This window comes from Protopterus annectens, chromosome 9.part0 (assembly GCF_019279795.1).
Source record: "Protopterus annectens isolate FY-2018-M chromosome 9.part0, PAN1.0, whole genome shotgun sequence".
NCBI lineage: Eukaryota > Metazoa > Chordata > Ceratodontiformes > Protopteridae > Protopterus > Protopterus annectens.
This window is the reverse complement of record NC_056743.1, coordinates 1,417,174,315-1,417,192,349: the sequence shown is the minus strand read 5'-3', so window position 1 is coordinate 1,417,192,349 and position 18,035 is coordinate 1,417,174,315.

Sequence of the window (18,035 nt, the reverse complement as noted above, 5' to 3'; positions counted from 1 at the left end):
CATCTAAGTCAGCATGAGCATCGTATTTTCCTCCTTGGTTTTCTTTTGCTTCCACTGAGTGTTTTCACTGGCTCCTTTTCTTATATGAATATCAACAGTCAAGGTCTATTTCCTATTGGAAGACAAGCTTCCTGACCATGAATAGTCATGACTTGGTTCTTATTGGCAAATAAGCTTTTTAATTAAAGACGATTGGTCCTTTTGTTATGCTAAATAGCTGGTTCAATATGACTAGTTCATTGGACCAACTTGTTCCTGTTTTTTGTTGATTGGTTATACTGTTATTCTGAATGAATTTGAGACTGGCATGCTCCTGATTGGAAGAAATAGTTTCTGATAGTCTCTCATTGGTCATCTTGATATGCTAAACGGTTGATTCAGTTTGAGAAGCTCATTGGTCCAGCTTGTTCCTGATTCTTGATGATTGGCTATTTCTCCTTTTATAAAAAAATCATTGGTTAATGGGCGAGGATCTGAAGAAGGTTTTTACCGAAAGTGCTTATCCACCCTAGAATTTTGTTTTATGCTACTTTTTATTGTTCATATTAAAAATTAGTTTTTTAACGTGACGTGTTTGTCTCACAACAGCCTTGGTGGTATGTCTCATCTTTTTTCCTGCATTTTCTCTACTTATGGAGACCGCCTTTGGTAACATAGCACTTTTTGTTTTTAGGAATTTAAGGAATGGGTAGTGGAAATTACTTGGGAATTATTAGAGAAGATAGAAATGTATTCAGAAAATACAGCTAGGGAGTGGGATAAAGTGAAAGTAGCATTTAAAAATAGGGTAGAAATAAACTAAAAAGAGATATGGTTGAGTAACAAGAAATATTCAGAGCAACTGACAAAGGTTAAAGTATTGCAGAATAAGGGTAATCTCACAGAACAAGAAGAAATACAACTGCAGAGTGCTAAAGAGAAAATAAGGGACTACCTGGACAATATGCATGAGTTTAGAAAGATTACTGTTAAACAACTGTTTTTTTATAATAACTCCAGACCACAAATTTTAACAAATGGATCAGGCCACAAAAAGTAGAAAGGGTTGTTGCCAAGCTTAGGGAGCCTATAACAAGGAAAATAAGCAAAGATCCTGTAGATATTTTTAAATATTTTGGAAATTTTATGAAAATCTGTATAAAGCAGAGAAATGTGGAAATAAAAAAAAGTACAATGTAAATATTTATGGAAGAATTGAATATGCCAAGCATACCTCTCAAGTGTACCTCATTACAAGGAACGTACCTCATTTGGGGTCTTAAAAACTTCATGTTCCTCAAAATTCCTCAAAGTTCCACATTGAAAGAGTCTGTCACATATTCAGTGTTAGGATTTTTTTTTAAGTGAAATCCATGGTAAATTGAAATTAATCATATTAATTCATTAAAGGATATTCTTTATAAGTAAAACCAGCATATTTTAATCATCCTATGACCTTCCTAGTTGAAGTTGTTAGTAAGACATTAGTTAGTGTTCCACATTTTGCCCATTTGTTCCACATTATGAAGGCGAGTGTTCCTCATTTTGGCGATGGAAGGTTGAGAGCTATGATGCCAAGGTTAGAGGTAGATGAGGTTTAATTATTGACAGTTAGGATAGGAGGAGATGAGATAAAAATGCAGATGTATAACCAATCTACAGGAAAGTCTCCAGGAATAGATGGCATTCCTGTGGAAGTTTGGAAGCCAGGAGGGAAGAAAGTGATAATGATCTGGAAGGTTTTGCATAACAGTATTTTAAAAGGAGAATCACCAACATCCTGGAAGAAATCTATGGTGGTTGTAATGCCTAAAGATGGTAAAGACTCAGCTTCATATAGGCCCATTTCGATTTTAAACTATGGCCATAAAGTGTTTATGTCTGCAATGGATGAAAGAATGGCAAAACTGTTGTCAAAATTGATAGATATGGATTGATATGATTTTGTGGAGGGGAATGCAAATATTTGTCAATATTAATAGAACAATGATGATGATTCAGAGGGAACCAGAATTTAAAAAAATCTGACTATTGTTGGTAGGTCTTGATGCAGAGAAAGCATTTGACAGAATAAGCTGTGATTTTATGAGTTGAGCAATGAAAGCCTTTGAATTTCCAGACACAATAATACATTTATATGAGGGATTGGAGGCAAAAAATAAAGTGTGTGTGTGTGTGTGGGGGGGTCTTCTCTGATAAGTTCTATTTTAATAGAGAAACCAGGATTCCTCTCTGTTATTTGCATTATATTTAGAACCACTGACAAAGAAAATAAGTGACTCAGAAATTCAGGGGGATAATTGCTATGGTAATCAAGAAAAGTTGACTTTCTTTGCAGATCATATTATTTTGTACCTCATGAGACCAGGAAAGGGCATTTCAATGTTGTGGAACATTCTGAAAAAGTTTCAAGTCTTTTCATGATACAAAATTAATGAAGATAAAACAAAGGCAATAGCTGTAAATTATGTACCCACACACAAATTGGTTCAGCAATAGCCATATTTATGGGGACGTGATGAAATGAAGTACTTGGGAGTGTGGGTTAAAAAGGATTCTGTTATGGCAGCTAAGGATATGAGGGAAGAGACTAAACAAAAGATAATACAAAAAATGAGAAACTATAAGCTATATTTTGTGGACATGGATAACAGTATACAAACAGTGAAAATGTTTTTAGTGCCTTTAGTTTTATAGACAGGTCGGGCATATTTATACCAACCAGAGAAGAAGTTGTGGATAGCAATTAATAAAGAGTTGAAGGATTTTATCTATTAGGAAAAGATGGCAAGAATCAAGTGGGAAAAATTGATCATTCCAATAGAACAACCTGATCGGGATGGATATTTAGGAGCTACACAGTTAAGGTTCCTATACACAGCACAAGCAGAAAGTTATAATTCAAAGTGGAAAGGGTTAATGTTGAAATGGGGCGAAGCTCAAGAAATAAGAAGAGACTAGGATTTTGGATACAGTTCCTTAAGGAAAATAATATCCATACATAATATTTGGTGTCTGAATGGAAAGATGATAAGTCAGCAAGTAAATCAGAGTATTATTGCTGAAATTTAATTCATCCTCAAGTCTTGGTGAGTACCTTCGTGAGGTGGACCCTGTTTTTCACAAAATTTCACCAAGATGACACTGATATATAGACTGTATTTATATAGCACATATCATGGACAAAAGTAGGTGAATAATTACAAAAGAGAGCTGGGTGCACAAGACCCAGGATAAAAAAAGTCCCCAATCCTGGTAGGCACAGTGCTGCCAGGAACGGAAAAGGTGACAGTGTAGAATCCACAAAATACGGAAACATTCCTACAATGGGGACAGGCAAGGCCCAGGGAGAGGATGTAGAAGGAATTAGTAGTCCACAAAAATCACAAACACTGATAGGCCAAAGAACAGCCATAAAGATGATAAAGTGGACTATTGAGGATAAGAAAGAAATTATGTATTGTTACTATTATGCAAAAAGCACAGAATTTCCAGATACAAGATATACAAAATGATTAAGAGAGAAATTAGAGGAAAGAAAAATACTTCCATAAGAAAAACTCTCAGAAGCTTCAAATAAAAATTTGTATTCATTAATACAACAGATTTGTGAAAAACATTATATAGATCAATAAACTCTGATCTGTTTGGAAAAAGAAGCATCTGAGGAAGTGGAAAAATATAAACAACAAAACATAGAGATTTTTGAAATGTATAAAAAAGAGATATGGACATGGGAAAGAAAGAGAGATTTATTATTATTTTATTATTTATTTTATTTTACATTTGTTAACTGGGATGGTCCGACTGGATACATGTCCTTTTTCAGCGGAGGCCCGGGGAGAAAAGCTCCAACAGAGTTACACTGATAATTAGGTACAGTAAATGAGCTGAAAGAACTTAACAAAAACATAGGCTATTTACATACAAGTACAAGACTGCCATTACTATTTCTGAGATTACTACAAATGTAACATTAATAACATATTAGCAAGGATGGTAGGCAGTATAATGACATAGAGTTAGACAGGATACATATTTCTTTATCACAGTATACAAAGTACTTATCATCTTAGCTAGTTGTTTATGTTTTAGTTAATGGCACAGAGCTAGTCTGGGTTTGAGCAAGGACATAGCCAGTGTGACTTGAAGTGGAGTTTTAGACTATTTTTGAATTGACTTAGAGAAGTTGCAAGCGTGATGTTATTTGGGAGAGAGTTCCATATTTTACCAGTGGTGTTGGCAAATAGCGCGTCACCATCTAGGTTGAGAGATTTAGTTGTTTGGACAAGGAGTCTGTTTGCTGAGCGAAGGCAGCTTAGATTGGAGTAGGGAGTCATTAAGTTTTTTAGTGCTGGGGTATTCTCAGGTTATTTAAGGATTTTGAAGGCCTCTATGAATTGGGACTGGTGAAGAAGGTGTGGGAATTCTATCCATCCAAGCTTTTTCAGGTTAGTACAGTGGTGTGTTCTGTAGGGTAGGCCTGTAACGAACCTGGCAATGTGATTATAGCAGGATGAGAGCTTGGCCAGATCAGATTTGTTAAGGTGAGTGAGGACAGGAGAGGCATATAGTAGGGTAGAGAGAAGGTGTGAATGGGCTGTGGCTGCCCTGGCATTCGGGGTAAGGAAGGCTTTAATTCTATATAGGGTCCCAAGTTTCTTGTTGACTGACTTAATGGCTTGGTTGATATGTATATCAAATCTGAGTTTATTGTCAATGTTTACTCCTAATAGCTTTGTATAGGTGTCTGGGGAGATGATGGTCCCATTATTGGATTTTATAGTGAAGTTTTCAGTCGGAGATCTATTGGTTGGGTAGAAGAGAAGTAACTTGGTTTTGTTTGGATTTAAGATCAGGAGATGGTTGGCAAGCCAGTTTTCGACTTTGGTGAAGCTATGTTGGGTGGTAGTTAGTAGATTTGCAAGAGAGGCATTGGAACATATTATAGTCGAGTCATCTGCATATTGAATGCAGGTGGCTTCAGGGATGACTGTTTGGATGTTGTTTATGAAGAGTGAAAAGAGGAGAGGTCCTAATATGGAACCTTAAGGAACTCCTATGGTATTTGGTAGTAGGCAGGAGAGCTTGTTTTGCCACATTACTGCTTGTTGTCTCCCAGTGAGGTAAGCTTGAAACCAGTCAAGGGCTGGAGTATCTAGATACAGGGTTTTTAAAGTATATAGAAGTAACTGATGGTTTACCATATCGAAGGCTTTCGATAGGTCCAGGAAGAGAGCGGAGGATATTTTTTTATTATTCCGGTTAAGATTAATGTTTTCAGTAAAAGAGAGGAGGGCAGTGGTTGTACTATGATGGGGTCTGAATCCATGTTGAGAGTCTGTGAGTAGTTTATTTTGATATGGTGTAATATTTATACAAAGAAGAAAGCCAAATTAATTAATATAAAGAAGGCAACCCCAAAGATAATTGAAGAGAAATAAAGACAAAGGCATCCAGATATGGAAAATTTCACAATAAAAAAATAATATCACAAAGAAGGAAAGTAGACAAGAAAATTAGTAAAGTAGAAGTTAAAAAAAAAGAGTTGAAGTTATGGAGTGGCTCGCAAGTGAATGCTTTGATGTAGAAGGTCTAACACAAGTTACATCACAGGAGTGAGTCCCCAAACTAAGGTGAAGCAGGAAGATCAGGATACATCTAAAGAAGAAATATGGACGTGGCAAAGAAAAAGAGATTTAAATATTGTGTAATATTTATACAAAGGAGAAAGCAAAACTAAACAATACAAAAAGAGCAGCACCAAAGATATTTGAAGAGAAATACGGGCAAAGGAATCCAGACATGGAAAACTTGACAATGCAAAAAAATTAAAAGACAAAGAGGAAAAGTGACAGGCCAGTGAGTTCACATATGACAGAGCAACAGGTGGCACAGGATCAAATTGAAGAGAATGTGCTAAGGTCTATATTAGAACACCGAACTTTCAAAATTTCGAGTGTTCTAATATCGAACCCTATAATCGAAAATTTAAAACATCGAACATACAGAACAGCAAATTTTTTCCTAGGGAAAAAAAATTGCTTTTCCAAAACACATATACACAACACAAGCACACCAAACAAACAGCAATCCACACACATACACCTAAACTCTTACACCTAACCCTACACTAAACTATACATACACCACTAACTATCCACTTACCTTAACCCAAACCCTAACCCTAAGGTCCATCACTATTGCACAGTCACCTCACTCGTGCCGTAACCCTAACTCACCTACCCTGCCCTAACCCTCATGTCCACACAATCGCACACTTACCTGACCTGCACCCTAACCCTAACTCACCTAACCCGCCCTAACCCTCACGTCCACACAATCGCACACTTACCTGAACCCGACCCATAAATTTCTACCACAGTGCTGAAAATACTGAAGCAACAGAAACGGACAACAGAATTCTTTCCCTAGGAAAAATTTTGGTTTTCTGTTTCTTCGATATTTTCAGCATTCGCTGAAAACGGGTCGATATTAAAACACTCGAAATTTTGAAAGTTCAGTGTTCTAATATAGACCCATTTGCTACAGGAAGATGCTATAGAACTTTCTATAGAATGCCCACAGGAAATGGAAAACAAAAAATGTGCTCTCAGTTTAGAAGAAAATGAGCTAAGAGAAAAGTTGCTTGATTTAATAGACATAGATAAACATATTAAGATCAATGAAAGAAATAGACTGCAGAAGGTCAATAAAACCCAAAAAGGTAGAAGTTTGATAAAACAAATGAACACAGTAATTAGGAATGTCCATAGACATCCATGTGATATAAGAGAAGTAAGCAGTATATATTACTGGGCTGCTAAATTAATAACTGATAAAGGTCTACCAGAAGAACACAGGGTAGTGAGGGAAAGGAAGGGGAGAAATTGAATGCCATCATGGAAGTATCAAATAGAGAAAATTATAAAGCAATTAAGACAAGAAGTGTCACTATTAGAAGAATATAGAAGAGGGAACAGATTAACAAAAATACTAAGAAAGATAGAAGTGATAAAAGCAACGCACAGTATTAGAACAGACCCGGATCTATCATGCACTATCACAAATAACAAACTAAAAATCTCAGCACAGGCAGAAAATTTAGAATATACGCAGATAAATATAAAGGAAAAGTACAAAATAAGCAATGTATTGATGACCCAAAAGAGTTTTATAGAGAATTGGGAAACAAGGTAAAAAGAACTGAAAGACTGCCAAAAAAAATAGATACAATCTGGAGAAGTATCTATGAAGATCCTGCGGAAAATAACAAAGATGCTAAATGGATAGAAGAAGTAAAAGAAAGAATAAGAAGTTCAAATGTACAAGATATGAAATGGGATGAAGTAACAGCCAGAGAGATTGAAACAAAGTTAAGAAGAGCCTCCAGTTGGAAAACTCCAGGCCCAGATGCAGTACCTAACTTTTGGTTAAAAGTTTTAACAGCTTTGCATGAAGATTTAGTCATGAGTAAGAACTATTTATATGTGCACCCCGAACAGACACCAGCCTGGCTAACAACAGGAAAAACAATGATCCTACTTAACAGGGAACCTGCAACAATGTATAAACTATATATGGGAATTGATGCCGACAGAGTTTATAGTCATTTAGAAGAAAATTATGTCAGTAGAACAAAAGGGCAATAAAAGATAGTCATATGGAACAAAGGATCATTTGTTGTTAAATAAAGTTATAGTGGAGAACTGTAAAAAGGGGGAAGAATCTTAGTATGGCATGGATTAACTACAAAAAAGCAATTTATGGTATCCCCACATTCATGGATAAAAGTGTGCTTAAAAATGTATAAGATACACCCTACATTGATTGACTACATTACAGTGACCATGAAACAGTAGCAGACCACACTGCAATTAAGCCATGATAAAGGACAAATTATTATCCCAGGGATAACAATTCAAAGGGGGATATTCCAGGGTGACTCTCTGTCACCGCTGCTATTCTGCCTTGTCCATAACCCATTAAGCTGTGTACTTAACAGCTTAGGCCATTGCTATAATTTGGCTCCTAGAAAAAAACAAAGTGTAAAAACTTCTCATTTTCTCTTTGTCAGTGATTTAAAACTGTATAGCTCATCAAATGAGGAGCTGAAAGTACAACTGCAAGTTTTCAAAACTTTTTCAGATGATATAAGAATGTCATTTGGTCTTGATAAATGTACAAAAGCAACCTTTAAAGCAGGAAAACTGCAGCACCAGGAAAACATCAGTTTGGGATAATGTGATATAAAAGAACTTGAGCAAGAGGGAGTGTATAAATATTTGGGAAATGATGAAGGATTAACAATAAAACATGAGCAAATATGAATAAAACTTAGTAAGGAATACTTTAGAAGACTTAAATTAATCCTGAAAACAGCATTGACATCTAGGAACAAAATCCAAGCTATAAACCAATTTGCTCTTCCTGCCCTAACTTACAGTTTTGGAGTGACTGACTGGCCCCAAAATGTGTTGGATAGATTAGATAGGAAAACAAGAAGGATGCTTCATGCTCACCAAATGATTTATAAAAATCAGTGTATGCCAAGATTATATATTCCCCAATCCGAAAGAGGGATGGGCCTCCATGAAATTAATTATATGTATAGATCTGCAGTCATAGGACTCCAAACATATCTGCTGATCTCACAAGACCCAAACATACTAAAAGTTTTGAAACATGAGGAGAATAAATCTAAGATGACTTCTCTCTAGCAGAAGCATATTGATGTCAAGCAGGAATGGAAATCAAACCAGAAGTAGATAAAAATCAGGCAGCAACTGAATGTGTCAAAAAAACAAAACAAAAGAAAGACTATAAGGTGAAGGACCAAATGAGAAGGCAAGAAATGTGGTAAATGCATAAATATAATTGCAAGTATAGAAAACATCTGGAAGAACTTCATGTTGATCAGGCGCGAACGCAGGAATGGTTAAGGAGAGGTGAACCCAAACCAAGAGATGAAAGGTTAATATTGGCAGCCCAAGACAGTGGGCTGCATACACTTTGGCTTACAAAGTCCTTTGAACATGTGGGAGAAACAGACAAATGTAGGCTTTGTAAAACCGAATTGGAAACAGTCGCACATCTCGTTGCTGGTTGTGACATACTAATGGCAGAAGGACTGTATACTGAAAGGCATAGTAATGTTGCAAGATTGTTGCACTGGGGATTGTGAAAAATTTATGGTATTAAAGTGGCTGAAAAACACTGGAAACATGAGCCACAAGGCATCATAGAAAATGATGAAGTTTACATCACATGAGCTCATCCATTACCAACAGTTCAAAAGTTAGATGCTAGAAAAATGGATATAGTGGTCCATGAAAAGAAGACAAAAGTAGCATTGATCACTGAAATTGCCACACCCAGTGACTACAGTGTTTTGCGTACAGAGAGGCACAAATCATAAAATATCAAGATTTGCAGGCAGAAATGAGTGCAGTGTGGGAGAAAGATACCCAGACAGTCCCAATAGCAGTTGGAGCAATGGGTCTTATAAAAAAGAATCTAAATAGTATTTAGATATGTTACCAATATATGTAACTCCATACAAACTGTGGAAGGAGTAATTACTGGGCACATTGCAGGTGCTGCGAAGAGCACTTCTGGCTGATATCAAAGATTGAAACAATGCTAATTACATGAATTATAATCGTACTTTGACTTAGGAATGGGGTCCATTCCCATCATGGTATTAGAAACCCAAAAGATTTGGAGAAATTAAAAAATATTCACAAAACAAAACCGATGGAGTAACACACTGGCTGAAGTAAAAACATGTTTATTACCAGACAAATAAAACTTAGCTACCAAAGAAATAAAACTTGGCAAGCACTTTCACTACTGCTTCATCAGGCCATAGACACAGAGAGAATGAGCCACTGCAATAGATACATAATTCAAATACCCTTAAACAAATCACATGTTAACAGCTAAAGAGCTTGTAAAAATAAAGAGATAGGGTGGTTCCACTTCACAATATCGAATTACTGAAAACCCGAACTTCATATGGTCAAGACCATATGATCGAGTTTTCAGCAAATGGAAATTAGGAAGTGAAATTAAAAAAAAAAAACACATATACCATCTCCATGATTGCAGTATAGTGAGGAAACGGAAGATCTCCCATTATGTGCGTCTGCATACAGTGCAGAATTGGAGATTTCCCTTTTCCTCACTGTAGCGTGATCTCGGAGTTGGTATATTTAAGTGAGGGGGGGTGAAAAATAATGTTTTTTTTTTTTTATTTTTTTTTTCCACTTCCTAATTTCAACTTACTGAAAACTTGATCATATGGTCTCGACCATATGAAGTTTGAGTTTTCAGTAATTCGACATTGTGAAGTGGAACCAGACAGGCCATATAATTATATAAAATAGACATAGAACACAATAAATATATATAAAAATACATATAAAATAATGAGAACATATCAAAAATGAAAAAAATTAAAATAAAGAATAAAAAATATATAAAAAAAAGTATAATGAAGCAAGATCAACTCCTAAGGCTACATCCCTTCAGTATAGGTCTAAGTGGAACTTTTTCATGAAGTCCACTAACTCGGTCACTTCTTAGTTTTATAATCCATTTGACCTCTCTGGTTTCAGTTAAATTCCTGATGTCACCACCTCTAGCAGTGGGAAAAATTCTGTCAATAACAATAAACCTGAAAATATGACTAGCGTTAGTACTAATCACATGCTTTGACAAAGCATTGTTCATGGAAGCACATTGTATGTTGTAGAGGTGCTCCCTGATCTTGTCTCTCAAGGCCCTGTGTGTTTTCCTGACATAGAATGCTTTGCAGGACCTGCAGTAGGCTACGTAAACAACATGTAACGTCATGCAATTGGCACTTACACTAAACTTGTACCTACTCCCATTATCAGGATGGTCAAAGATACCACTGCTGTCTATGAAACTACAAAAATTACATTTGCCACAGGGTAGCGTGCTCCCTCTTAACCCATTGTCATCAAATCTATTGTTATCCGGGTAGCACAGCATCCTCTTTAGATTATTTTTATTCATATACAAGAACCTTGGTGTATCTCCTATTAACCTCCTAATGTCGGGATCAGTGGTCAGCAAACCCCAGTGTCTCCTACTGATGTCCATTGTCAAGACTGAATGGGACTGATGATGGCTTTACCTTGGAGCTCAATCAGCTTAGGGATAGATTGAAGGACAGAGGATATGAGGAAAGGGAGGTTGATAGGGTGCTGGATACCATTTCTTCTTTCAGGTCCAACATAGCGAAACCCTATTTTTCAGAACAACACAAGGACGTGAGTGCTTCACGTGTCCCGTCTACTAGATCCAGGAACATCTCTGTCTCCCTTGGGTATAACACAGATACTTCCATGACCAATGCTTTGTCTAAGCATGTGATTAGTACTAACGCTAGTCATTCTTTCAGGTTTATGGTTATTGATAGAATTGTTCCCACTGCTAGAGGTGGTGACATCAGGAATTTAACTGAAACCAGAGAGGTCAAATGAATGATAAAACTAAGGGCTTACCAAGGTAGTGGACTTAATGAAAAAGTTACACTTAGACCTTTTTGATATATTTTTTATTCTTTATTTTTTTTTTCATTTTTAATATGTACTCATTATTCTACATGTATGTTTATATGTCTTTATTGTGTTCTATGTCTATTTTATATAATTATATATGCCCTATCTCTTTATTTTTACAAGCTCTTTAGCTGTTAACATATGATTGACTTAAGGGTATTTGAACTATGTATATATTGTAGTGGCTCAGTCTCTCCATGTCTATGGTCTAATGAAGCAGTAGTGAAAGCGTTTACCGAGTTTTATTTCTTTGGGAACTAAGTTTTATTTGTTTGGTAATAAACACGGTTTTACTTCAGCCAGTGTGTTACTTCATTGGTTTTGTTTTGTGATTATTTTTTTTTCTTCCAATTGTGTATTTATCTAAGTCTGTTCATTTCCATGTTTTTTTTAAATTAAAAAATATACAATATTCATAAAGTAGCAGCAGAAAGCCAACACGAGAATAGAGTAAATAGACTCTGCTGATAGGAATGACTACAATTAGGGGTACAGAAAATATGCAAGAAGTGGCTGACATTTACCAGAGAAAACTGGCAAAAGAACCAATGTATTGGGAACAACTAATTAGAGAGGAAAAGGTAACAGAATGGGAAGAGCCAAGAATATATTTGGATTGCAGATTAGAGACTGGCTTCCCTATCAAGGGTTGGTATCAGTATAGGCAAAGAGAAAGGAATGGGGATCCTAAGTAAAAAAACAATCACTGATAGAGTTTTTAGTTGAATTTAGAACACAAGCTGCTATTAAAAATGAATAATTATTAGAGAATATAAAATATTTCGTGATAACTATAAGAATCAGTCAGAGGAGGTTAGAACTGATTGGGAGGGAATTCATAAAGAAACCGTGGAAGGCTATATATGTATGGTTCCCAAATATGCAACAAAGTCTAGAAGATTTAGGGTTTTTTCTTGGAAATTTTTGCATAAGTATTTTTACATCTCAAGTAGATTTCAAATAATTTTTCCTCAGGTAGATTGCAAATGTTGGAGGTGTAATGGGGAAGAAAAAGGTAATTGGGAACATATTTTTGGGAGTGTTATGAGTTGGCAAACTTTAAAAATTCCCTGCAGACTACTCTGTCAGAAATACTGGATGAACATGTTGCTGTAACTAGGGAAATTATTGTTTTGAGTTGTGATACAGGATCTGAATTGCATAGATATAGTAAGGCCTTGCTGAAATTAAATTTGGTGGCTGACAAAAAGCAATTTCTAGAAAATGGAAATAAAAGTCTAAACCAAATGTATTAGAAGTAGTAAATATTGTAGCAGAGATAAAAGAACTGGAAGTGGGATCTTTAGAAAAGGGAAGGAGGAAATTACATAGAAAAACATAGGAATTATGGGTGCAATAGATGCAGAATAATATTTTGGAGAAGGAATGAGGTTTAAGAGCAGGCAGGAACTGAATGAGGTGTATAATGTTTGATTGACTGATTGCATAGAAGATTGTATATGATCTATGTTTGCGACTGAAAATATGTCAATATGGTCCGTTTTCATTTATCTAATTGCATGATTCTCTATCTTATGCTGTTTGTTAAAAAGATGAAGGGGCCAGGAACTCTGTCACTTTTAGTAAATTAATTTACTGGCTAGTAAGTTCACTGCCTGGATGCCAGCAAATAAGAAACTAAGACAGCCTAAAAGAAAATCAACTGGAAAAGGTGAAGAGAAAACACTGACTAGGACTGCAGCTGTTCGGCAAAAAGCAGTTCAAGCTCCAGCTTTGGTGTGAGACATGGCTTCCAGTAATCTAGAGGAAAAATATGTCAAATCTTGTGAAATAGGGCATACGTTCTAATGTTTATGATAAGAAAATCCTCATCCTGCCAAAAATTAGCGGGTACATGTATCACAAAGGCTGAAAATAGACATTTAAAAAGTTGTTATATGTAATAGCTGGGAATAATGACTTCTTATCTCAGTGGTGACACTTTCCATATTATCTTGAAATGTGAATAGTTTTGCAGGTATAGACAAAATAGAAAGAATATTTAATTATATTAAGAAATTCAGAATGCAAATAGCAATGCTACAACAGACGCATTTGGAAAAAAATGAGGATTTGAATTTGATAAAGAAATAATTTCAGGATGGATATTCAGCAGAATATTATGGGCAAAGAAAAACAGGAGTACTTATATTAATTGCTAGAGGAGCTCCATGATAGAAGAGGAAAAATAATAATGGCAGATTTGTGGTTGTAAGTGGCTATTGGAAAAGGATTTGGTTTATGCTGGCATGGATTTATATTTCACCTAAAATTTCTATTATGGAGCTTAAAAACAGTTGGGGATAAAAATCAGCTTTCAGCAGGGAATATTACTTAGAGGCAGGAAATGGAATTTGATTTGCAATAATGAGGATGTATGTGAGACCTAGAATGTAAAATATAACAAAAGAGGGTAGCTTTCTGAAAAAAAAGTTTATGAACATATTTGCTAATGAAGAAATTAATTCAATAGTAGGAACACAGAGAAATTACATTTTATTTCCCAAGGTACAATAACTGGACTAGGCTAGACAGAAATTACATTTCGCAAGAACATGTGCATTTAATTGAGAACTCTGACACACATCCAATAAAATCATGTGTCATTAATTACTATGATAAAAATGCATCCAAGGTAATGAAGTAAAGATGAGACAGTGGCGCTTCCCCACCTACCTGTTAAAAAGAGAAGAATTCAAAGAATGGCTACTGGAAATTATTTAGGTGTTATTAGGGAAGACAGAAAGTACTCCAAAAATTATAGCTAGGACTGGAATTAAATGGAAGCAGATTTTAAAAATAGGGTAAAATAAAAGAAAAAGAGATATGGTTAAGCAGCAATAAGAATTATTTAGAGTGGCTGAGAAAGGTTAAAGTACTACAGAATAAGGGGAATCTCACAGAACAAGAAGTGCTAAAGAGAAAATAAGGGAGTACCTGGATAATATGTATGAGTTTAGAGAGACTATTGCTAAACAACTGTTTTTGATAATAACTTCAGAGTACAAAAATGTTAGCACAATGAATTCGGCAAGAGAAAGTAGAAAGGGTTGCTGCCAAACTTAGGGAGAGTATAACTAGAAAAATAACCACACATCCTGTAGAGACATTAGGGATACTTTGGAAATTTTATGAAAATTTGTATAAAGCAGAGATGTGAGGAAATCAAGAAAAAGCTGCAAACTATGTACCCTCGCATTAATGGGTTCATCAATACCATATTCATGGGACCACAATAAAATTAAATATTTAGGAGTAGGGTTAAAATGATGCTGTTATGTTAGCTAAAGTTATGTGGGAAAAGACTAAAAAAAGATAATACAAAAACTGAGAAGCTGGAAGCTCTTGCCATTGGATATAGATAGCAAGATACAAGCAGTAAAAACATTTTTAGTTCCTTTAGTTTTATACATAGGTCAGGCATATGTTACTCAACCAGAGGAGAAGTTGTAGATAGTAATTAATAAAGAGTTGAAGGACTTTATCTGGAAGGGGAAAAGGGCAAGAGTCAAGCTGAATAAGCTGATGCTTCCAAAAGAACAAGGAGGTTTAGGATTACCCAATTTGAAGGGATGTTTTAGAGCTACACAGTTAAGGGTCTTATACATAACACAGGCAGGAATCTACAATTCAAAGTGGAAAGTGATGATTAGGAAAGGGGGTAAATTCAAGAAATAAGGAAAGTGTGGGATTTTGGATGCATATCCTTAAGGAGAATAACAACAGTCATAAAGAATATTATACTCATAAACTAGCACAAACTATACAAAAAACTAAGCTAACACAGGAATGGAGAAAGGAGATTCTACCAGTAGGGATAACTGCAATTAGGGGCACAGAGAACAGGCAAGAAAGGGATGGAATTTTCTAAAGGAAGCTGGCCAAGGAGCCAATGTATTGGGAACAAATAGTTAGAGAGGGAAAGGTAATAGAATGGGAAGAGGCCAAGAAGACATTTGGACTGCAGGCTAGAGATTGCCCTCCTTAATGGGGATTGATATCAGAGTATAGGCAAAGAAAAAGGGATGGGTGAATCCTAAGTGAAAGAACCACACTGGTTGAGTTTTTATTTGAATCTAGAAGAGAAGCTGTTGTTAAAAAGGGATAATTAGTAGTGTATATAAAATATTGCACAATAACTGTAGGAATCAATCAGAGGAAGTCTGAAAGAACTGGAAAGAGAGATTAAGTAAGCAATTCACAAAGAAACAATGGGAGGACATATGCATAGCTCCTAAATATGAAACAAAGTCTAGAAAATTTAGGATTTTGCCTGGAAATGTTTGCACAGGTACTTTTTTACCCCAAGCAGATTCAAAATAATTTTTGCTCTGGTAAATGGCAAATATAGGAGGTATAATTAGGAAGAGAGAGAGATACCTGGGCGTATACAGTTTTCAAAGTGTAATGAGTTGGCAGACTTTTAAATTCCCTACAGAGTATTCTGTCAGCAATACTGGGTAAGCAACAGCTTGTAACTAAGGAAATGATTTTCTCAGCTGGGATACATGATCTGAATAATCATAGTAAGGCCTTGTTAAGTTTAATTCTGATGTTTGCCAAAAAGCAATTATTAGAAAATGGAAACCAAAGTCTAAACCAATCATACTAGATGTAGTGAATTTTGTAACAGAGATAAAATAACACAAAGTGGGATCTTCAGTAAATGGAAATTGTGGGAACAATATATGCAGAAAAATGTTTTAGAGGAGGAATGAGGCTTAAGACAAGGCAGAAACTCAACAATATATGTAATATTGGATTGATTATATAGAACAATATATGTGATGTGTAAGTAAATGTGAACTTGTTATTTTTACATAAATGTAAGTTTGCTGTTTCACAAGTGGTAATTCAATAAAGGTGTTTTTTTTTAGAAAAAAAAAAGAGAACATTATTGGAAAAAAGCAGAACGGTGTTTTAGTACCCCTGTCTTGGGGTGCTGTGCCCACAGCAGACCTCCATATACCGACTATGAAAAATGTATAACAGTAGGAATAAGGGAGAACTTCCTTTTCTTTGGAGTTTAATGGTCTGCCTATCACCACTCTGCAGCAATCAGTCAATCACGACAGTCAAAACTATACAGTTTCAGTTCAGTAAAACTTTGTTCAGCAAAGGGGGTGATATATATGTACATTTATATGTGTGTATTTGCACGTAAGAGTTAGGATAAGTAGTGAAGCCACAAAAAGCCCTAAATGAATTCCTTATTTCTACAGTACAAGATATTTCTTGTATCATACAGCACAAACTACAACATATTCAATTTACACTTTTTCTATATTTTAGTTGAAATTACCGATTGCAGTTTAATTGAAACAAATGCAATAATTGCATAGTTTGTTGACCGAATAGAGTTTTACACATTTTCTCTAGGTTTTTATAAATAGTCAAGTCTCATAGGTTGGTTTGTATCACAGCCCTAGTGAAATGCTTGATCTTTCATATTGTTTTCAATAGTTTTGTTGTATTTTTAAATAGTTTAGTTAGGATTACATTTTTGTTCCAAGTTAGTGTAGTTTCATGTTTGGGTTAGATTAATGTTATTTAGTTTAGGGTTTCATTTTGGGTCCATTTTGTTGGTAATGCTGTTTTGCAATTATTAGACTGCTGTTAATGTTTTTTTTTCTTAGCCTCAATTATTTTGAAATTCAATTTCTTAGATTTCTATGTTTATGAATTATGTAGGGATAGTTATTTTTTGTGTTTTTTCACTTTAATTTTAAGTATGCAATGTGCATAGCATTGTTTTATTAACGTTTTGAGTAGGGATGATGTACAGTGGATAACTAGGGACAGAGATTAGTTAGAGGGTCAATTAATTAATTAACAAGCTAACTAAACTGGATTTTGAACTGATCTATCTGGAGCATTTTTAGGCTCATCCCAGGAAATACAGACATATATCAAAAGAAGTCAGAACATTCAGAAGAAAGAGCAAATACAAAAACAAGTAAGTAAAGCATTTGAGTAATGCTTTCATATTTCAATATACATAGTGTCATTTCCAGGTTGAAGGCAGTCATTGATAAGCTGATGTCTGCATATTATGTGAAAGAGTAAATACAGCAAAAAGCAAGCACAACATAAAGTGTTACTGCAACACTCCACCCTTGCCATTGCTAGGAGATATATATTAATGGTTACCCTTTATAATCACGAAATACTGAAATCTCGAATTTCAGTATCTCGAAACCATAAAGGCGAATGTTCAAAATCCCGAAACCCCAAAACCGTGAAATACAAAATCATGAACATATACACACCACACACAACACATACACTCTCCGGGTCTATATTAGATAATCGAAATTTCAGAACTTCGAGCACCATATGGTCGAACCCATATGATTGCAGTACTAAAACTTTGAATATCTAATAAAAAACAAAAAAAAAAGAAAAAAAGCAAAAGTAACTGTTTTAAGCAGGGGGGCAAGCAGTTACTTTTGTTTTTTTTTTTCT